General features: G+C 46.1%; 1 long non-coding RNA gene across 1 annotated transcript in view; it reads left to right on the plus strand.

Moving 5' to 3' along the window:
• LOC141217690 (uncharacterized) overlaps window positions 1-23426 on the plus strand; it is a 43154-nt gene extending 19728 nt beyond the window's left edge. Inside the window, exon 3 of the long non-coding RNA XR_012286490.1 lies at window positions 23313-23426. This is a non-coding gene — a long non-coding RNA (uncharacterized lncRNA). The remainder of the gene's footprint in view (window positions 1-23312) is intronic.
• Window positions 23427-23642: the final 216 nt, after the last annotated feature.

Here is a 23642-nt window from a genome sequence, read left to right on the forward strand (position 1 = left end):
AGCAGCTGGTATCACACAGGATAGGTTTAGATACACGGCTCAGCAGATGGTATCACACAGGATATGATTAGATACAGGGCTCAGCAGACAGTATCACACAGGAGAGGATTAGTTACACGGCTCAGCAGATGGTATCACACAGGATAGGATTAGATACACATCTCAGTAGACAGTTTAGCACAGCATAGAATTAGATACAAAGCTCAGCAGACAGTATCACACAGGAGAGGATTAGATACACATCTCAGCAGATGGTATAATAATAATAATAATAATAATAATAGTTTATTTTTATAGCGCCAACATATTCCGCAGCACTTTACAAATTTTAGGGGGGACTTATACAGACAATACAGAATAAGCATATCTCATATCGAACGGAGTGAGGGCCCTGCTCGCGAGCTTACAGTCTATGAGGAAGTGGGGGAGACACAAAAGGTAAAAAGTACATATATTGTATAATGCAGCCTTGATATACTGAATAGGATAAATAATAATACATGGACTGGTCGCCAGCCAGTATGTGTGCAGTCCTGACAGAGGCTTTTATGTGCATGGTTGGTTTGAACCCGAAGTTGAAGAAGATTTTAATATGGGGGAAAGCTGGGATGGACAGAGTGTGTTTAGGTGATACGCCAGTCTAAAGAAATGTGTTTTTAGGGTTCGCTTGAAACTGTGGGTATTGGGAATTAATCGAACTGTCCTGGGTAGTGCATTCCAGAGAATTGGCGCAGCACGCGAGAAATCTTGGAGACGGGAGTGGGAAGTTCGGATTATGGAGGATTTTAGTTTCAAGTCATTTGCAGAACGGAGGGCACGTGTAGGGTGGTAGACTGAGACAAGGGAGGAGATGTAGGGGGGTACTGAAGCATGGAGCGCTTTGTGGGTAAGCGTGATAAGTTTAAAACGAACTCTATATTGGATGGGCAACCAATGCAATGACTGGCACAGGGAAGAGGCATCCGAGTAGCGGTTGGCGAGGAATATGATCCTGGCTGCTGCGTTCAGGACGGATTGGAGAGGGGAGAGTTTAGTAAGAGGGAGACCGATTAGTAGAGCGTTGCAATAGTCAAGACGAGAATGAATAAGAGCGACAGTAAGAGTTTTTGCCGAGTCAAAGGTGAGAAAAGTCCTGATTCTTGAGATGTTTTTGAGGTGTAGATGACATGAACGAGCGAGTGATTTGATGTGAGGAGTGAAAGAAAGATCTGAATCAAAAATGACCCCAAGACAGCGGGCTTGTAGCTGGGGAGTAATGGTTGAGCCACAAACGGAGATGGCAATATCGGGCACAGGTAGATTAATGGAGGGAGGAAAGACGAGTAGTTCAGTTTTTGACAGATTCAGTTTTAGGTAGAGGGAGGACATAATGTTAGACACAGCAGAAAGACAATCACTGGTCTTTTGTAGTAATGCAGGGGTGATGTCCGGAGCAGAGGTGTATAATTGGGTGTCATCAGCATAGAGATGGTACTGAAAACCGAATCTACTGATTGTTTGTCCAATAGGAGCGGTGTATAAGGAGAAAAGAAGGGGGCCTAGGACTGATCCTTGAGGAACCCCGACAGTAAGAGGAAGTAGGGAGGAGGAGGAGCCGGCAAAAGACACAGAGAAGGAGCGGTCAGAGAGATAAGAGGAGAACCAGGAGAGAACCGTGTCCTTGAGGCCAATAGTGCGGAGCATAGTGAGGAGGAGCTGGTGATCCACAGTGTCAAATGCTGCAGAGAGATCCAGGAGAATCAGCAGGGAGTAGTGACCATTAGATTTAGCTGTTAGTAGATCATTAGAGACTTTAGTGAGGGCAGTTTCAGTAGAATGTAAAGAGCGGAAACCAGATTGTAAAGGGTCAAGAAGAGAGTTGTCTGAGAGATAGCGGATTAGACGGGAGTGGACCAGGCGTTCCAGGAGTTTAGAGATAAAGGGAAGATTGGAAACAGGTCTGTAGTTGGCCGTGCAGTTCTGGTCGAGGGATGGTTTTTTAAGTAATGGTTGTATGCTGGCGTGTTTAAAAGAAGAGGGAAAGATACCAGATGAGAGGGAAAGGTTGAAAATTTTAGTTAGGTGAGAGGTGACAGCTGGAGCAAGGGACTGAAGGAGATGTGAGGGAATAGGGTCGCTGGTGCAGGTGGTAGGGCGAGAAGATGCAAGGAGCCTGATCACTTCATCTTCCGTGACTGGTTCGAAGTCAGAAAATGAGCAAGATACAATGTGGCGGGGGGGAGCATGCATAACATTTGGGGATTGGGAGAAAATTTCCTGTCGGATATGGTCAATTTTTTCTTTGAAATAGTTAGCCAGATTGTCAGCGCTGAGGTCGGTGGTCGGGGCCTGTGCTGTTTGATTGAGGAGAGAATGAAACGTGTCAAAGAGTCGTTTAGGATTATTGGAAAGTGAGATGATGAGGTTGTTAAAGTAGGTTTGTTTGGAGAGGTGAAGGGCAGAGTTATATGTTTTCAGCATAAATTTATAGTGGAGGAAATCTTCGGGCAGATTTGATTTTCTCCACAGCCGTTCAGCGCACCTGGAGTACCTCTGGAGAAGACGTGTTTGAGGCGTGTGCCAGGGTTGTCGCCGTCTATGCCGAATTGTTCTTTGTGTAGGAGGTGCGGCTTCATCCAGGGCGCATAGCATTATTTTGTTATAATGCTTCAATGCAGATTCGGGACATGAGAGGGAGGAGATTGGGGCCAATGATGATTGCAACCTTTTTATAAATTTCTGGGTGTTAATGGCGCGTAAATTTCTATAAGTGTGGACGGTGGGAGTGTCTTGAGTAGAGTCACAGTTCTTGACAGAGAATGAAAGAAGATTATGGTCAGAGAGTGGAAGGGGAGAGTTAGTAAAGTCATGTACTGAGCAAAGCCGGGAGAAGATCAGGTCCAATGTGTTCCCGTTCTCATGTGTAGGAGAATTAGCAAGCTGTGAAAGGCCGAAGGAGGAGGTTAATGATAAAAGATGTGTGGCAGATGGGGAAAGAGGATCGCCAATTGGGATGTTAAAGTCTCCCATGATTATCGTGGGGATGTCGCAGGATAGAAAATTTGTAAGCCAGGCAGCAAAGTGATCCAGGAATTGACGGGGGGGACCTGGGGGGCGATAGACAACCGCCACTCGCAGGGAGAAGGGCCGGTAGAGTCTGACTGTGTGGGCCTCAAAGGACGGGAAGATAAGGGAGGGTACAGGGGGGATAACCTGAAAAGTACATTTTGTTGAAAGAAGCAGACCAACACCTCCACCTGATCTGTTGTCAGGTCGCGGGGTATGAGAGAAATGTAGGCCACCATAGGAGAGAGCTGCAGCGGCGGTGGTGTCCGACTGCTGGATCCAGGTTTCAGTGAGAGCCAGAAGGTTGAGGGAATTAGAGAGGAAAAAGTCATGGATGTAAGAGAGTTTATTACAAGCTGAGCGTGCATTCCAAAGGGCACAGTTGAATGAGACAGAAGATATGCAGGGAATATTAATGAGATTAGCAGGGTTTCTGAATGTAACAGGGAAAGAGTTAGTGTTATTATTACTGGAGGGTCCTGGGTTGGGAGAAATATCACCTGCGACTAATAGAAGGAAGATACAGAGAGTGAGCAGATGATTGAGTGATTTGTGAGAGCGTTTCCTGCGTTGTATGGTGGGAATGAATGGATCTGCGTGGTATAACATTGTGAAGAGAGCATGACAACTGTACATAGGAGAAGAGAGGAGTGAGGGATTAATATGGATGAAGTGTGCCGCATTTGTGGGTGAACGGTGAATGTGGATGATTGTAGCAACCAGAGTATAAATGGCACAGATACAAATGGTGAATACTGTTTGCCAAAAAGATGACCTGGAAGCAAGTTTGTTGGTTTGTCTTGCATGTCTTACCTGTCTCCTGCCCTGTCCAACTGCCATTTTCTAACTGCCAGGGCACTTTGCTAAATTATGGCACTTCGATAAAGTATGCATAAATGCTATATGCATAAATGCCCCCGCATAAATGCCTCCCCTTAACTAAGTCTCAATATATAGGGACGTATCTGCTTAGATCTGCACAGATTTAACTCATTAACAATCAATCACTAGCTTAAAAGACAACAGGAGACCATAAAGTGCAGGGAAAAAAAAAAAAAAAAAAAAAAAAAAAAAAAACAGACTAGTAAACTCGGCATGGATCATAAACTCTTAAAGTAAGTGTGATGACCTTTAAGTATCATGGAATAAAAAAGCTAGAGGAGTGAAAAAATATATACCAGAAATTGAATAGGCTGCAGAGCATTGCATGGAGATATAATGCAGTTTTCAGGACAGATCACACAAGCAGTGAAAAATATATACCAGAAATTGATAGGCTGCAGAGCATTGCATGGAGATATAATGCAGTTTTCAGGACAGATCACACAAGCAGTGAAAAATATATACCTGTAAGAAGAGAAGAAAGATGGATATTAGCAATGCCATTTTCTAACTGCCAGGGCACTTTGCTAAATTATGGCACTTCGATAAAGTATGCATAAATGCTATATGCATAAATGCCCCCGCATAAATGCCTCCCCTTAACTAAGTCTCAATATATAGGGACGTATCTGCTTAGATCTGCACAGATTTAACTCATTAACAATCAATCACTAGCTTAAAAGACAACAGGAGACCATAAAGTGCAGGGAAAAAAAAAAAAAAAAAAAAAAAACAGACTAGTAAACTCGGCATGGATCATAAACTCTTAAAGTAAGTGTGATGACCTTTAAGTATCATGGAATAAAAAAGCTAGAGGAGTGAAAAAATATATACCAGAAATTGATAGGCTGCAGAGCATTGCATGGAGATATAATGCAGTTTTCAGGACAGATCACACAAGCAGTGAAAAATATATACCAGAAATTGATAGGCTGCAGAGCATTGCATGGAGATATAATGCAGTTTTCAGGACAGATCACACAAGCAGTGAAAAATATATACCAGAAATTGATAGGCTGCAGAGCATTGCATGGAGATATAATGCAGTTTTCAGGACAGATCACACAAGCAGTGAAAAATATATACCAGAAATTGATAGGCTGCAGAGCATTGCATGGAGATATAATGCAGTTTTCAGGACAGATCACACAAGCAGTGAAAAATATATACCAGAAATTGATAGGCTGCAGAGCATTGCATGGAGATATAATGCAGTTTTCAGGACAGATCACACAAGCAGTGAAAAATATATACCTGTAAGAAGAGAAGAAAGATGGATATTAGCAATGCCATTTTCTAACTGCCAGGGCACTTTGCTAAATTATGGCACTTCGATAAAGTATGCATAAATGCTATATGCATAAATGCCCCCGCATAATGGTATCACACAGGATAGGATTAGATACACGGCTCAGCAAACAGTATCACACAGGATAGGATTAGATACACGGCTCAGCAGACAGTATCACACAGGGCAGGATTAGATACACGGTTCAGCAGACAGTATCGCACAGGGTAGGATTAGATACACGGCTCAGCAGACAGTATCACACAGGAGAGGATTAGATACACAGCTCAGCAGACAGTATCACACAGGAGAGGATTAGATACACGGCTCAGCAGACAGTATCACACAGGAGAGGATTAGATACACTGCTCAGCAGATAGTATAACACAGGATAGGATTAGATGCACAGCTCAGCAGATAGTATCACACAGGATAGGATTAGATACATGGCTCAGCAGACAGTATCACACAGGAGAGGATTAGATACACAGCTCAGCAGACAGTATCACACAGGAGAGGATTAGATACACGGCTCAGCAGACAGTATCACACAGGAGAGGATTGGATACACAGCTCAGCAGATAGTATCACACAGGATAGGATTAGATACACAGCTCAGCAGATAGTATCACACAGGATAGGATTAGATACACAGCTCAGCAGACAGTATCACACAGGAGAGGATTAGATACACGGCTCATCAGACAGTATCGCACAGGAGAGGATTAGATACACAGCTCATCAGACAGTATCACACAGGACAGGATTAGATACACAGCTCAGTAGACAGTATCACACAGCATAGGATTAGATACACGGCTCAGCAGACAGTATATAGACAAGTCCCCCACACACAGCATACGGTATATAGACAAGTCCCCCACACAGCATACAGTATATAGACAAGTCCCCCACACACAGCATACAGTAGAATCATAGAATCATAGAATGGTAGAGTTGGAAGGGACCTCCTGGGTCATCTGGTCCAACCCCCTGCTCAAAGCAGGATCATCTCAGACAGATGTCTGTCCAGCCTCTGTTTGAAGACGTCCATTGAAGGGGAACTCACCACCTCTCGTGGCAGCCTGTTCCACTCATTAATCACCCTAACTGTCAAAAAGTTTTTTCTAATATCTAATCTGTGTCTCCTCCCATTTAGTTTCATCCCATTGCTTCTAGTCTTTCCTTGTGCAAATGAGAATAAAGATGATCCTTCTACAATGTGACAGCCCTTGACATATTTGTAGACAGCTATTAAGTCTCCTCTCAGTCTTCTTTTTTGCAAGCTAAACATTCCCAAATCCTGCAACCGTTCCTCATAGGACATAGTTTGCAGACCAGTCACCATTCTGGTCGCTCTTCTCTGAACTTGCTCCAGTTTGTCTATGTCTTTTTTAAAATGTGGTGCCCAAAACTGTACACAGTATTCCAGATGAGGTCTGACCAAAGAGGAGTAAAGACCGATAATGACTTCACGTGATCTAGACTGTATGCTTCTGTTAATACATCCCAGAATTGTATTTGCCTTTTTTGCTGCTGCATCACACTGTTGACTCATGTTCAGTCTATGATCTATTAGTATACCTAAGTCTTTTTCACATGTACTGTTGCTTAGCTCTATTCCTCCCATTCTGTATATGCTTTTTTCATTTTTATTGCCCAGATGTAGTACTTTGCATTTTTCCCTGTTAAAAACCATTCTGTTGGTTGCTGCCCAATGCTCCAGTTTATTTAGGTCTTTTTGAATCCTCTCTCTCTCTTCTCTAGTATTAGCTATCCCTCCTAGCTTTGTGTCATCAGCAAATTTAATCAGCTTACCCTCAATTCCTTCATCTAAATCATTGATAAAGATGTTGAACAATACAGGTCCCAGGACGGAGCCCTGTGGTACCCCACTTGAGACATTCATCCAGCTGGATGTGAAGCCATTTACAACCACCCTTTGAGTCCGATCACTAAGCCAGTTATGAATCCACCTAACAGTTGCCTGGTCCATTGCATACTTGGTCATTTTTTCAATAAGGATGGTGTGAGATACTTTGTCAAATGCTTTGCTGAAGTCAAGATATACTATATCTACAGCATTTCCCTGATCCACCCAGTCAGTGATTCTGTCATAGAAGGAAATTAAGTTAGTCTGACATGACTTGTTAGTTACAAACCCATGCTGACTCTGGTTAATCACTTCATTCTTATCCATGTACTTACATACATGTTGTTTAATAATTTGTTCAAAGATCTTTCCTGGTATAGAAGTCAGACTCACCGGCCTATAGTTCCCTGGGTCCACCTTCTTCCCCTTTTTGAAGATAGGAACAACATTTGCTCTTCTCCAGTCTTCTGGGACTTCTCCTGTTCTCCAAGAATTTTCAAAGATTATGGAGAGTGGTTCTAAAATTTCTTCTACGATCTCCTTCAGTACTCTGGGGTGTAATTCATCTGGACCTGGAGACTTGAACTCATTTATGTTAGCTAAATATTCCCTCACAATCTTTCGGTTTACAGATAACTTGGATTCCTCTATTCCTTTAAAAGGACAGTGAAGATCAGTTGATGTTACATTTTCTTTCTGAGAGAAAACAGATGCAAAATAGGAATTAAAAAGTTCGGCCTTCTCAACATCCTCTCTTACCATTTCTCCATTTTCATCCTGTAAAAATCCTATAGCATCTTTGACTTTTCTTTTACTTTTGACATACCCCCAAAATCCTTTTTTATTGCTTTTGACATCTCTTGCAAGCCTTAATTCATTGTCAGCTTTAGCTAACCTGATACGTGCCCTACAGGATCTGCAGACTGCATTATAATCTTCTTTAGATATGCCTCCCTCTTTCCATTTAATAAACATTTCTTTCTTTCTTTTTAGCATGTGTTTAAGTTCTGTGTTCATCCATCCTGGTTTCCTTAAATGCTTCCCATTCTTCCTACTTTTCGGGATTGTTAACGATTGTGCTTTGAGAATCTCATTTTTAAAAATTTCCCATCCTTCCTGGACATTTTTGTCCTTAAGGACATCCAGCCATTGGATCCCTCCTATTCTCTTTCTGAGTCTCTTAAAATCTGCCTTTCTAAAATCTAACCTTGAAGTTTGAGTCTTCACATGTCTTCCTCCTCTAGTTATCCAAAATTCTATAATAGCATGATCGCTGCCTCCTAGGGTCCCAGCCACCTTTACCTCCTCAACCATTTCCTCCCTGTTTATAAGGATTAGATCCAAAGTAGCAGATCCCCTTGTTTTCTCCCCTACCTTTTGGAAGATAAAGTTGTCAGCAAGAGAGGATAAGAATTTGCTTGACCTGTTAGTTTTACTTGAGAGAGATTCCCAACAAATGTCTGGATAGTTGAAATCTCCCATGACCACTACGTCATATTTTTTGGAGAACTTGGTCATTTGATACATAAAGAGTTCATCCATATCTTCAGCTTGCCCAGGTGGCCTGTAGTAAATGCCTACAATGGTGTCCTTTCCGTTGTTCTCTCCTTGTATTCTTACCCAAACAGTTTCCACAGAACTCCCAGTCTCTGAAGCTTCAATCTCTGTGCAGATATACGCTTTTCTAACATACAATGCAACACCTCCTCCTCGTTTATCAAGTCTGTTTCTTGCAAATAAGTTGTATCCTTTTAGCCTTTTAGTCCAATCATGTGTATCGTCCCACCAAGTTTCAGTGATTCCAATGACATCATATTCCTTTTCCTTCATTAGTAGTTCCAATTCTCCTTGTTTGTTGCCCATGCTTTGTGCATTTGTATAAAAACATTTTAGTTTGTGATTGGTTTCTCTTCCTCCCATATTTTTATTATTTAAATTGTTTTGTCTTTGTTCTTCTTTTCCACTTCCAGTAGCAGAGATCTCAATAGTATTTGTCAGCTGTATGGCTTTTTCAGGCCTTTTGCTTCCCTTCCCACATTGTTCTAGTTTAAAGCTCTTCTGATGAGTGTAGCAAGGCGACTTCCAAATACATGTTTTCCAGTCTTCGTAAGGTGCACCCCATCTCTAGCAAGTAGTCCATCGTATAGGTAATTCATTCCGTGATCCAGAAATCCAAATCCTTGTTGACGGCACCATCGACGTAGCCAGTTGTTCACCTGTAGAATCTTATTCCACCTCATTGTTCCATGGCCATCCACTGGGAGGATGGATGAGAAGACCACCTGCGCTCCCAATTCTTTCACTTTCTTGCCTAAGTCTTCAAAGTCACTGCAGATGGTTTCCAGGTCCTTTCCTGCGGTGTCATTTGTCCCCACATGTATTAGCAGGAATAGGTAGTGATCTGTAGGTCTGAAGAGTCTTGATATCCTGTCAGACACATCTTTAATTTTTGCTCCTGGAAGACAGCACATTTCTCTTGAGGTTATGTCTGGTCTGCAGATAGTGGCCTCTGTTCCTCTTAACAGGGAATCCCCCATAACCACCACTCTCCGTTTTTTCTTCACAACATTCTTCTTTCTCCATCCAGGAGGATTCTGAGGGCTTACAAGGTTATTCATTGCTGGCAAAGTCTTATTTTGCTGTATTTCTTCATGGTTCTCCTGCGTGAGAGCCTGGTAATGGTTCCTGAGCAGTATGGGTGCTGACTGCCTCTCGATCCTCCTGCTTCTGTGGGTCACATGCTTCCATTTCTCTGTTTCGTCAGGTGCAGTTCGAATTTCTTCTCTTTCTGAATCATGAAGAGATAATTCTGCTCTGTCTAAGAACTCTTCACCTTCCTTAATGATTTTCAAGGTAGTTAACCTCTCTTCTAGATTTCGCAACTTTTCCTCCAACAGGGACACAAGCTTGCATTTCTGGCATGTGAAGTTTGGCTTTTCCACTGGCAAGTCTGTGAACATGTAGCAGGATATGCAGCTCACCAAATGGCTCCTGGACTCTTCCATGTTCTTACTGTTAATGTTCTGAAAACAGTGAAAAAAGCTTAAAAAAAAGCTTCAAAATGCGCGCGCCTACCGGCGCGCGGTTTACCGATGTCCTCTTTTCAGCTCCAACAGCCAAAATCCAGTGTTCTTTGAGCTCGCGGAGACTCTTCACTTACCCCAAAATGCAGTGGGAATATGCAAATTATCTCCTCAGGACTCCTCCCCTGGTTTACCGATGTCCTCTTTTCAGCTCCAACAGCCAAAATCCAGTGTTCTTTGAGCTCGCGGAGACTCTTCACTTACCCCAAAATGCAGTGGGAATATGCAAATTATCTCCTCAGGACTCCTCCCCTGGTTTACCGATGTCCTCTTTTCAGCTCCAACAGCCAAAATCCAGTGTTCTTTGAGCTCGCGGAGACTCTTCACTTACCCCAAAATGCAGTGGGAATATGCAAATTATCTCCTCAGGACTCCTCCCCTGGTTTACCGATGTCCTCTTTTCAGCTCCAACAGCCAAAATCCAGTGTTCTTTGAGCTCGCGGAGACTCTTCACTTACCCCAAAATGCAGTGGGAATATGCAAATTATCTCCTCAGGACTCCTCCCCTGGTTTACCGATGTCCTCTTTTCAGCTCCAACAGCCAAAATCCAGTGTTCTTTGAGCTCGCGGAGACTCTTCACTTACCCCAAAATGCAGTGGGAATATGCAAATTATCTCCTCAGGACTCCTCCCCTGGTTTACCGATGTCCTCTTTTCAGCTCCAACAGCCAAAATCCAGTGTTCTTTGAGCTCGCGGAGACTCTTCACTTACCCCAAAATGCAGTGGGAATATGCAAATTATCTCCTCAGGACTCCTCCCCTGGTTTACCGATGTCCTCTTTTCAGCTCCAACAGCCAAAATCCAGTGTTCTTTGAGCTCGCGGAGACTCTTCACTTACCCCAAAATGCAGTGGGAATATGCAAATTATCTCCTCAGGACTCCTCCCCTGGTTTACCGATGTCCTCTTTTCAGCTCCAACAGCCAAAATCCAGTGTTCTTTGAGCTCGCGGAGACTCTTCACTTACCCCAAAATGCAGTGGGAATATGCAAATTATCTCCTCAGGACTCCTCCCCTGGTTTACCAATGTCCTCTTTTCAGCTCCAACAGCCAAAATCCAGTGTTCTTTGAGCTCGCGGAGACTCTTCACTTATATACACAAGTCCCCCCCACACAGCATACAGTATATAGACAAGTCCCCACACACAGCATACGGTATATAGACAAGTCCCCCACACACAGCATACGGTATATAGACAAGTCCCCCACACACAGCATACAGTATATAGACTAGTCCCCCACACACATAGCATACAGTATATACACAAGTCCCCCCCACACAGCATACGGTATATAGACAAGTCCCCCACACACAGCATACAGTATATAGACAAGTCCCCCATACACAGCTTACGGTATATAGACAAGTCCCCCCCATACGGTATATAGACAAGTCCCCCCCACACAGCATACGGTATATAGACAAGTCCCCCCACACAGCATACAGTATATAGACAAGTCCTCCTCACACAGCATACGGTATATAGACAAGTCCCCCCCACACAGCATACAGTATATAGACAAGTCCCCCTCACACAGCATACGGTATATAGACAAGTCCCCCACATACAGTATATAGACAAGTCCCCCACACACAGCATACGGTATATAGACAAGTCCCCCCCACACAGCATACGGTATATAGACAAGTCCCCCCCACACAGCATACGGTATATAGACAAGTCCCCCCCACACAGCATACGGTATATAGACAAGTCCCCCCCACACAGCATACGGTATATAGACAAGTCCCCCCCACACAGCATACAGTATATAGACAAGTCCCCCTCACACAGCATACAGTATATAGACAAGTCCCCCACACACAGCATACGGTATATAGACAAGTCCCCCACACACAGCATACGGTATATAGACAAGTCCCCCACACACAGCATACGGTATATAGACAAGTCCCCCCCACACAGCATACAGTATATAGACAAGTCCCCCCCACACAGCATACGGTATATAGACAAGTCCCCCCCACACAGCATACGGTATATAGGCAAGTCCCCCCCACACAGCATACGGTATATAGACAAGTCCCCCACATAGCATACGGTATATAGACAAGTCCCCCACACAGCATACAGTATATAGACAAGTCCCCCATACACAGCATACAGTATATAGACAAGTCCCCCACACACAGCATACGGTATATAGACAAGTCCCCCCCACACAGCATACGGTATATAGACAAGTCCCCCACACACAGCATACGGTATATAGACAAGTCCTCCACACACAGCATACGGTATATAGACAAGTCCCCCACATAGCATACGGTATATAGACAAGTCCCCCACACACAGCATACGGTATATAGACAAGTCCCCCACATAGCATACGGTATATAGACAAGTCCCCCACACAGCATACAGTATATAGACAAGTCCCCCATACACAGCATACAGTATATAGACAAGTCCCCCACACACAGCATACGGTATATAGACAAGTCCCCCACACACAGCATACGGTATATAGACAAGTCCCCCACACACAGCATACGGTATATAGACAAGTCCCCCACACACAGCATACGGTATATAGACAAGTCCCCCACACACAGCATACGGTATATAGACAAGTCCCCCACACACAGCATACGGTATATAGACAAGTCCCCCATACACAGCATACAGTATATAGACAAGTCCCCCACACAGCATACGGTATATAGACAAGTCCCCCCTACACAGCATACAGTATATAGACAAGTCCCCCACACACAGCATACGGTATATAGACAAGTCCCCCACACACAGCATACGGTATATAGACAAGTCCCCCGTACACAGCATACAGTATATAGACAAGTCCCCCCCACACAGCATACGGTACATAGACAAATCCCCCACACACAGCATACAGTATATAGACAAGTCCCCCACACACAGCATACGGTATATAGACAAGCCCCCCCCCACACACACAGCATACGGTATATAGACAAGTCCCCCCCCACACACACAGCATACAGTATATAGACAAGTCCCCCCCACACACAGCATACGGTATATAGACAAGTCAAACCACACCCCCCCACACACACAGCATACGATGTATAGACAAGTGCATAGCTGTGCTAGGGTAGGAGTGGGAGGAGCCTTCCTTCTCTTGTCAGTGCTGGCCCTGCAGTGGAGCCCAACGGGGAATTCCCCAGCAGGCCAGTCCGAGCCTGGTCACATGCTGACTAGAGTCTCAGACACCTCTCTGAGTAGCCCACTGATAGAAGTGGATGAGAATCTAGTCGGCATTTGACCTCAACTATTACATCATAACACCGGCTTTATCTTTTTAAAGCTTTGTAACCTTTACTCACTTTATGAATCAGCCACAGATAAAACTCAATAAGGATGGGTTGCTACTGTGTGCAATTTGCCAGCCAGCCCAGAACAGCGGTGACCTGAGCCGACAGCAGCGACTTGAGTAGACTGTGGCCACCTGAGCCAACAGCGGCATTTATATTGCGCTATCGCCAGGAAATGGATGACAATGGCAGTCAGGGGAATGGTGAAGGCCTGCATGGCTGCCATCTTGGTACTCCTGTGAAGTTCATCCACAGTCTGGACTTAATCTTATAAACTGTATACTGCATTACTAGAGGATTACTGTATATAGAATAAGCAGTCAAGAGATGGCAGGTTCAAGTGCCCTAAGGGGACATAAAAAAAGAAAGTAAAAATGGAAAAAAAAGAAAAAAGTTTTATAAAAGAAAAAAAATAAACAAAAATGTTAAATCACCCCTATTTTCCGAGGTAAAAAAAAAGAAATTAAAAAAGAAACATTTTATATTGTCGTGTCTGTAAAAGTCCGACCTATCAAAGCCCAAATTATTTAAACCGCACGTTAAATAGCGGAAAAATAAATTAAGAAGCCAGAATTGCCGTATTATGGTGTCACCAAACAGTAATAAATAACCCGGTATTGTGTCACCATTTTGTGAGACCCTGCATTTGTTCCATGTTTCTGCTGATGAATCTGGGCGAGGTTCGCTTTCTGCTCGCCGACCTGCGGGGGTTATTGATGCCATTCTCTGCCGTCTACAAACTTTTCATCTCTTTTTGATGCATTTTTTGGGAGGTAAAATTACCCAAAAAGAAAAAAAAATTGGGTGTTTAGATTATCTTTGCTGTTGGGCATTTGCTGTAGGGGTTAATATATTTATGATTTGATAGATGGACTTTTTGTCAGTGTGTCAATACTAAATAAATAAATATATATATATAATCGTTTAGTCTTGCTTTGTATTGACAAATGGAGGGAGGAAATTTAAAAGGATTTTTTTTATATATATAAATTTTAATTTTAATCCTTTTCTATCACATTATTTTTTGGTCCCGTTGGGCAACTTGAACCAAAAATCCACAACTCATTGGAATTGCGACACTTAAATTCTGCGGATGTCGGGAAGGGGATAAAGAGAATAAAGTAACTTTGCAGAATGCTTCCGTTTTGTGTACACAGCTCCTGTGCTGACTTAGTGTTCTCTTTGGTTACACCACACACCCATTCTGTGTCCGGCCCCCACAGATCGCCATCTCCATATATATATGGGGGGATTTCCTCATGTGACGACCCCTCTGCCGATGTATACAGATCACATGTGGCTTCACCTTCAGCTTTGATCTCCGCAGTCTTCAGTTCCGGATCCTCCAGGATGAGGGATAAATCTTTCTTGCTCTTCATTCCCCTCCGTGGCTGATACAGCAGCTCCACCGCGCCGACGTTCCCCTCATAGGGAGGAATCGCTCCGCAAAGACTGTTCTCAGCCACAGGACGATCCGCCGGATACAGGAGGAAAGTTCTCCTCTCTGCAATGAAGGATTATTCAACTTTTCTGCCATTTGTAAGATCTCTGCTTGTTGTCTGAGAATAAAATCATTCTTGTTAATATCCAGAACCTGAAAAAAATCTAATCCTGACAGCAGCGGAGCATTTATTACAATGGTATTCAGTGTAGACAATCCCCCTCCTGTCCTGACCGTTTGCTACAATGTATCAGTGCAGGGAAAATCTATCAGTTCGGACTTGGTTTCCCTTACAGAGGATTGTCCAGGCCAGACACCATTGTACCCAGTGGCGTCCCGCCAATGGCGGCAGGCCACGCGACTGCTATGGGGCCCGTGAGCTGGGGGGGCCCCATAGCAGTCGCCTGCACTGTGTACCCCCGCATCGGGTCCCCCTCCTGCACCCAGGCAAGAGGCGGGGCCCTGAGCAGGCGGGGGGCTTACTCGCCGTCGGGCATCCCGGCGCGCCATGGGCCCCCCCTCCTGCTCAGGGCCCCGGCCGGCACAATACTTACCTCTTCCCGTGCCCTAGACGCTAGAATGTATGGGATCCTTCCAGGTATGATGTCATTTCCGGGGGCGTGTTCTAGTTCAGCACCAGACGCCAGAGTCTCATGCAGAGACAGAGCTGCCGGTGAAGCTGCAGGAGGAGGTCAGTATCCTAAGCTGAGAAACAGGAGATTGTTCTATTAATTGCAGGTCTGATGTCTTTTCTTCTTGTTGTTTTTGGGGTGAGGGGGCTTGATACTTGCGAGTGAGGGATTTGGGGGGGTTAATGCTGGAGGGCAGTCTGGTGGGGTTAATTAATGCTTGTGGAGATCTTAGGGGCTCTGGGGAATAATGCAGGGATAATGTGTGCTTGTGGGGGCCCTAAGGGGATGCTGTGGGCTTGTGAGGGATCTGGGGGGGATGCTGCGGGCTTGTGGGGGCCCTAAGGGGGATTTTGCGGTCTTGCGGGGGCTCTGGGGGGGATGCTGCGAGCTTGTGTGGCCCTGGGGGAGATGCTGCGGGCTTGTGGGGCCCTGGAGGGGATGCTGTGGGCTTGTGGGTGCTCTGGGGGGGATTCTGCGGGCTTGTGGGGCCCTGGGGGGGATGCTGTGGGCTTGTGGGGGCCCTGGGGGGGATGCTGTGGGCTTCTGGGGCCCTGGGGGGGATGCTGTGGGTTTGTGGGGGCCCTTGGGGGGATACTGTGGGCTTGTGGGTGCCCTGGGTGGGATGCTGCGGGCTTGTGGGGCCCTGGGAGGGATGCTGTGGGCTTGTGGGTGCTCTGGGGGGGGGTGCTGCAGGCTTGTGGGTGCTCTGGGGGGGATGCTGTGGGCTTGTGGGTGCTCTGGGGGGGGATCCTGCGGGCTTGTGGGTGCTCCGGGGGGATGCTGCGGGCTTGTGGGGGCTCTGGGGGGGATGCTGCAGGCTTCTGGGTCCTCTGGGGGGGGGGGTGCTGCAGGCTTGTGGGGGCCCCTGGGGGATGCAGCCGGCTTGTGGGCGCCCCGGGGAGGATGCAGCGGGCTTGTGGGGCCTCTGTATGGGGTCCAGTCTGCATATGGCATTACATGGGGACCAGGCAGTATTCTCTATGGTGAATTATATGGGATCCAGTATTTTGTATGGAGCATTATATGGGGCTCATAATACTGTATGGAGGACTATGTGGTACCCATAATATTGTATGGAGGACTATGTGGTGCAATTACACTGTATGGAGGACTATACTGTCCGGACTGCACTGTGCGCTGTCAGGATTCACCGGTTTCTGAGCTATTGTAGAATTTACAGAAGATATCACTCATGAAATGTAAGAAGTCAGTGAAATGTTTGGCATTGTACTATATCTATATCTATAATTTCTCTGCTGTATCTGTGCATCATGAATGGTTGGATGTGTTAAAGGGGCCACTGAGACTCTTTCGCCCGGGGCCCACGAAAACCTGGAGGAGGAAGCATCATGTGACACTCCCTCTCCCATCATTCCTCCTCTGCGTCTGACGCAGCGGCATGATGACGCGCCACGCTGTGTCAGACAGTGGAGCTGGCAGCTGCTGAGGTGATCAGCTGCAGAGACTGAAGCAGCGGGGAACGAGGAGCGGTAAGTATGTATTTATTTTTTAAATCATTGTGTACTGATAATACTGGAGGACTGGGGCTGCATTTTACCCTACGGGTGGGGGGGGCTGCATTTTACCCTATGGGGGGCTGCATTATACTGCGTACAGGACCATAGGGGAATGCATTATACTGTGTGGAGAACCATGGCGAGTGTCTTATACTGTGTGGAGGACCATGGGGGAGTGCATTATACTGTGTGGAGGACCATGGGGGAGTGCATTGTACTGTGTGGAGGACCATGGGGGAGTGCATTGTACTGTGTGGAGGACCATGGGGGAGTGCATTATACTGTGTGGAGGACCACGGGGAGTGCATTGTACTGTGTGGAGGACCACGTGGGAGTGCATTATACTGCGTGGAGGACCACGAGGGAGTGCATTATACAGCGTGGAGGACCACGAGAGAGTGCATTATACTGCGTGGAGGACCATGGGGACTGTATTATACTGCGTGGAGGACCATGGCGAGTGCCTTATACTGTGTGGAGGACCATGGCGAGTGCCTTATACTGTGTGGAGGACCATGGCAAGAGTCTTATACTGTGTGGAGGACCATGGGGGAATGCATTGTACTGTGTGGAGGACCATGGGGGAGTGCATTGTACTGTGTGGAGGACCATGGGGGAGTGCATTGTACTGTGTGGAGGGCCATGGGGGAGTGCATTGTACTGTGTGGAGGACCTTGGGGGAGTGCATTGTACTGTGTGGAGGACCATGGGGGAGTGCATTGTACTGTGTGGAGGACCACGTGGGAGTGCATTATACTGCGTGGAGGACCACGAAGGAATGCATTATACTGTGTGGAGGACCACGAGGGAGTGCATTATACTGCGTGGAGGACCATGGGGACTGTATTATACTGCGTGGAGGACCATGGCGAGTGCCTTATACTGTGTGGAGGACCATGGCGAGTGCCTTATACTGTGTGGAGGACCATGGCGAGTGCATTGTACTCTATGGAGTATGTAGAGGTGTGGGGCGGTTGGGGGATCATACTGTGTTGGTGTCATCATACTTTACCCTGGGAGTTGAGGTGGGGTACAGTAGGGTCATTATACTGTGCATATGGAGGAATTCACCATGGGGGTATCATACCGTGTTTGGGGGGCACTTTTGTTGGCACCACACTTTATGGGCAATGAAAAAGGGATCTAGGACTTCAGCAGGAGGAAAATTACTATGTAAAGGCTGGAAGGTTGTGAGATCTGCTCTTCTGTGACTCCGACAATTATTTACATTTTTAAATTTTTTTTTGGGGGGGGGCCCAATTAGAACTTCTGCTATGGGGCCCCATGATTCCTATGTACGCCCCTAATTATACCAAATCCTCAGCTGTGCTGGTACTAAGGATATGGACACTCAGACATTTTGGGCTAAATATATACATACATATATTTTTTCAATAACGTTTCATAAACAATTTGGCTTTTTTATTTCCTTTGCATTGCTAGTTGCAGAATGAGCTCACTGAGAATTTATCAGTGAGCTCATTCTGACCTTCTCTGTGCTGATTATGTTCACAGACCAGCATGAAAGTTGGGCTGATCTCTGATGCAGTCATAAATCATCGCAGAAATAAAAGAGCTGGAAACTCCACATCATAAGGAGCTCACTGACTGAATCTCAAGTTAACTCATTCTGCAGCCATCAATGTGCTGCTGGGAAACAAAAAGCTGGTAAAGGCCGAACAGAGCAAATATTACATGAAGAGAAATAGTAAAAAGTATTTTTAGACCAATATACATGTATTTAAAGGGATTGTCCGGTGTGAAGCTGAAGGCTGCAGTCATCTGTGTGACTCTCTGTGACTGCAGACTTGTAATCCTCACATCATGTAGACTGCGCGCTGCCAGCATTATTCTCAGCCCAGAGATGGCAGAAGCCCCTGTATCATGTGTACAGGAATTGTGCCCCCTCTCCCCGAGGAGCAGCAGTGCCTCGTCCTCCAGATACATGAGGGTCCCATCGGGGAGATCCGCATGTACCGGCCATGATGTCATCTCCATGGATACGGCATCAATGTGCAGAGCAGAAGACCCCTGTAAGGGAGAGCTCAGACGTGGGGGGATTGATGTGGATGTGAGGAGCAGATCCCCCCATATTCACAGATTATCGCACAATACATGTGGCCTTGCACAGGAAAAACTGTGAGGAAAGAAGAAATCAGATTTCTTACAATATAGAATAATGTCCTCCTGCCCTCGCTCATGTCCAGTATTATTCATCCCCTGACCTTTTGGGTGGGGAACCCCTCCTGAGCCCCCTCCATTATATAGGAGCCATATATCTGCTCCATTACTGGCAGAAGGTAAGGAGCCAATCACACTGCACGGCTTCTACTTCCTGCTCTAAGCCCCGCCCACCTGCCTTCCCTTGAGATCTCCATGACAACCCTTGTGTGACTACAGTGACAGGCCACGCCCCCGAGGATTCTGATCAGTGCGGATGTCTCCATATTGCTGAGGACTGTGAGCGGCTGATGGGCGGAGCCAGCAGCGATGTGAGGGGCGGAGCCAGCAGCGATATGAAGGGCGGAGCCAGCAGCGACATGAGGGGCGGAGCCAGCAGCGATATGAGGGGCGGAGCCAGCAGCGATATGAGGGGCGGAGCCAGCAGCGACATGAGGGGCGGAGCCAGCAGTGATATGAGATGCGGAGCCAGCAGCGATGTGAGGGGCGGAGCCAGCAGCGATATGAGGAACGGAGCCAGCAGCGATATGAGGAGCGCTCACAGCACTGACAGGAGCAGGTGTGTGTGCAGCCAGTTCCTCTGCTGTGGGTGTTGTGTTGTGTGAGCTTCGCCGTGTATATATTATACACATATATATATATATATATATATATATATATATATATATATATACAGAGTTGAAATCAGAAGTTTCCATACACTGTATAAATAGACACATCTGCATGTTTTTCTCAATATCTGACATGAAATCAGAATAAACCTTTCCCATTTTAGGTCAATTAGGATTACCATCATTTTTAATATTTGCCAAATGCCAGAATAATGAGCGTCTCTTGTAAGGGGCATTAAAACCGTCTTGTTATACCACTCTGACCTCCACGTGTCTTGTAAGGGGCATTAAAACCGTCTTGTTATACCACTCTGACCTCCACGTGTCTTGTAAGGGGCATTAAAACCGTCTTGTTATACCACTCTGACCTCCACGTGTCTTGTAAGGGGCATTAAAACCGTCTTGTTATACCACTCTGACCCCCACGTCTCTTCAGAGGGGCATTAAAACCGTCTTGTTATACCACTCTGACCTCCACGTCTCTTCTGAGGGGCATTAAAACCATCTTGTTATACCACTCTGACCTCCACGTCTCTTGTAAGGGGCATTAAAACCGTCTTGTTATACCACTCTGACCTCCACGTCTCTTCTGAGGGGCATTAAAAGCGTCTTGTTATACCACTCTGACCTCCACGTGTCTTGTAAGGGGCATTAAAACCGTCTTGTTATGCCACTCTGACCTCCACGTCTCTTCTGAGGGGCATTAAAAGCGTCTTGTTAAGCTACTGGGACCTCCACGACTCTTCGAACGGGCATTGCATTTCCTCATAATTTTTGGAAGCTTTTGCTTGGAAGGCATAAGCAAATACTATGGGAGACCCACTCCCCAATAATGGGAATAATGTTTTTAAGATGCTGTACTGTATGGCTCTTGTAAGGGGCATTAAAACCGTCTTGTTAAGCTACTGTGACCTCCACGTCTCTTCAAAGGGGCATTAAAAGCGTCTTCTTAAGCCACTCTGAACTCCACAGCTCTTCCAAGGGGCATTGAAATGTTGTTTTTAATTACCTTACCTCTAATCTCCATGACTCTTCCAACGGGCATTGCATTTCCTCCTAATTTTAGTCAGCTTTTGCTTTTCAATGCAAAGGTGAAAACTAAGGGAGACACACTCCCCATTAATGGGTAGAAGGTTTTTAGTACGCTGTAATCCACATCTGTTTCCAGGGGCATTGCAGTTCCTTATAATTTTTGGAAAGCCTTCCATTCACTGCTTAGGCCAACAGTGCACAGGAGACCCAGTTGCCATAAATGGAAAAAAAGGTTTAGTTAAGGCCCTCTGACCTCCATGTCATTTCCAAGGGGCATTGGAGTGCCTCAAAAGTTTTGGTAGGCATTGCACTCACTGTATGCCCTATAACTGTGTAGCCAAACCGCTCCTTTTGTTACAGAAACATATCCTACAAGACATATGTGGTTGACTGGCCTGATATTGATGTGAATGGTCCCTGTTCCTCCTGCTCTTTCTCCTTTGCCACTACCTCATCCATCATTTATCACTTGAAGCTTTGTTTTAACGAGAGTCATAGAACTTGGATAGTAGCAGGAAAACATCCAGCAATCCTCGGAGGAGGTAGGATATGCGCCAAAACGCTGACCACCTCAGGCCTAGCCGCTACTACATACATGCGCTTGCATTCCTTGAAAACAAAGCAGATGCTAACTTCTATCATCCTCATCATGCTCCTCACCTTGGCACTCTCAATTCCCCTGATAAAGAAGCCAGGGCCCACCGGAGAAGTCGGGTTCTTTGGTGGGCTCGTCCAATGCTGCCCTAAAGCAGGCCAGTCTAAGAAAAGTGTGTGGGGATGTTCCGCGGAGAAATCGGGGCGGCTTGGAACCGTTTATGGACACCTGGCCGCGGGGCGGCTGGGGACCGAGTGTGGACACCCGGCCGCCCCCTGGCGGCTGGGGACCGAGCATGGACACCCGGCCGCCGGGCGGCTGGGGACTGAGTATCGATACCTCGCTGCCGAAGCACCCATGAGGTAGTAGCCAGCTCTGGCCTCCACATGCCTAAAAGGCCCAATTTCAAGTGCACGCATGCTAGCAGTATGGTATTGCAGCCTCAGGGTGGGTTGGTGGCAGGTTGCACACTTATGCTTGCATTCCAGCAAAACAAAGCAAATGCTAACTTCTGTCATCATCATGCTCCTCACCTTGGCATTCTCACCTCCCCTGATGGAGTCGGTTTCTCTAGTGGGCTTGTCCAATGCTGCCCTAAAGCAGGCCAGTCTAAGAAAAGTGTGTCGGGATGTTCCGCGGAGAAATCGGGGTGGCTGGGGACCGTCTATGGACACCCCGCCGCCCCCAGGCGGCTGGGGACCAGGTGTGGACACCCGGCCGCCGGGCGGCTGGGGACTGAGTATGGATACCTCGCTGCCGAAGCAGCCATGAGGTAGTGGCCAGCTTCGGCCTCCTCAAAACTAAAAGGCCCAATTTCAAGTGCAAGCTAGCAGTATGGTATTGCAGCCTGGGGGTGGGTGGGTGGTTGGCTGCATATTTGCGCTTGCATTGCAAGGAATGGGGGAGGTATAATTGAACACTGCCCTGGGACAAGGACTTGCACGGGGATAGTTGCAAGTCTGCATCTTCTGATGCGGCAAGGATCACTTCTGATGGGCACACTTTTAGGCAGTGACCTGGGAGTCAGAGATCCTTCCAGGGGTCTTCCCCATGCTGTTCCCATGTCTTTTCAGCACTATATGCATGTGTCACACAGCACATGGCCAGATAAGGTTGTAAAATGTTAAAATGACATTTCCCAGTGAATGCATTTGTCACAGTTGAAAGCAATACAAAAGTGCAAAAACGCATAAAAAATGCTACTTGTGAACATAGCCCAAGGTGTGGAGGAGTATTTTTGTTTTTGGTTATTTATTTTACCTTATACACAAGTCATTACCCTGGAAAAGAAATTCCTTAACATATTTCACAGGAAAAAAGTTTCACTTTCGTTTTTGAACATTTTCTTATGAGCCTGTAAAAGTGGCTTAATACCTCTGACCACGTTGTTGACAACAGTGACCTGGGGGTCAGAAATGCTTCCTGGGGCGATCCCCATGCTGTCCCCATGTCATCTGAGCACTGTCACTATCATTTTGGGCACTTTTTAGGCTTTCTACAGACTGCCGGGGGTGCCTCCGCAAAAATGCTCGGGTCTCCCATAGACTAACATGGGCTCGTTGCTCAGGTCGAGCACCCGAGTATCACGGCGAGCTTGGGCCGAGCTTCGAGCACCCGAGCATTTTAGTGCTCGCTCAACACTATTTATAACGGGGGCACAAGCTAGTGACTGATTTATATTCTCAGTGGAGCAGACTTCATTGCGGTGAATGATATACTCATGGGCACAGTGTGGCACATATTTGCATTTGGTGGCACAGTGGGCGGCATTATTTATTTAAGTCGCTTATATTTGTAACATTTTTGTTTTTCAGGAGTGCGGTGATCTGCTGAAAAGTGCGGAGCAGCCGAAACCTGGACAGCAAACTGCAAAGACGAATCATGGCGGGAAGTCGTCACGAAAGACTGGACTAGGTAAAGAAGAGAAGAAAGAGAGCGACTGCAGTGTATAAACTGGAGGGTTAGGTGGGGCCCATTATATTATAATAAATCTATGTGGGGCCCATCATATTATAATAAATCTATGTGGGGTCCATAATATTAAAGGGACGGATATGTGGGGCCCATTATATAATAATAAAATCTATGTGGGGTCCATAATATTATAATAAATCTATGTGGGGTCCATAATATTATAATAAATC

This window comes from Phyllobates terribilis, unplaced genomic scaffold (genome assembly GCF_046119375.1).
Source record: "Phyllobates terribilis strain yellow unplaced genomic scaffold, ASM4611937v1 Scaffold_243__1_contigs__length_2969482, whole genome shotgun sequence".
Taxonomy (NCBI): Eukaryota; Metazoa; Chordata; class Amphibia; order Anura; family Dendrobatidae; genus Phyllobates; species Phyllobates terribilis.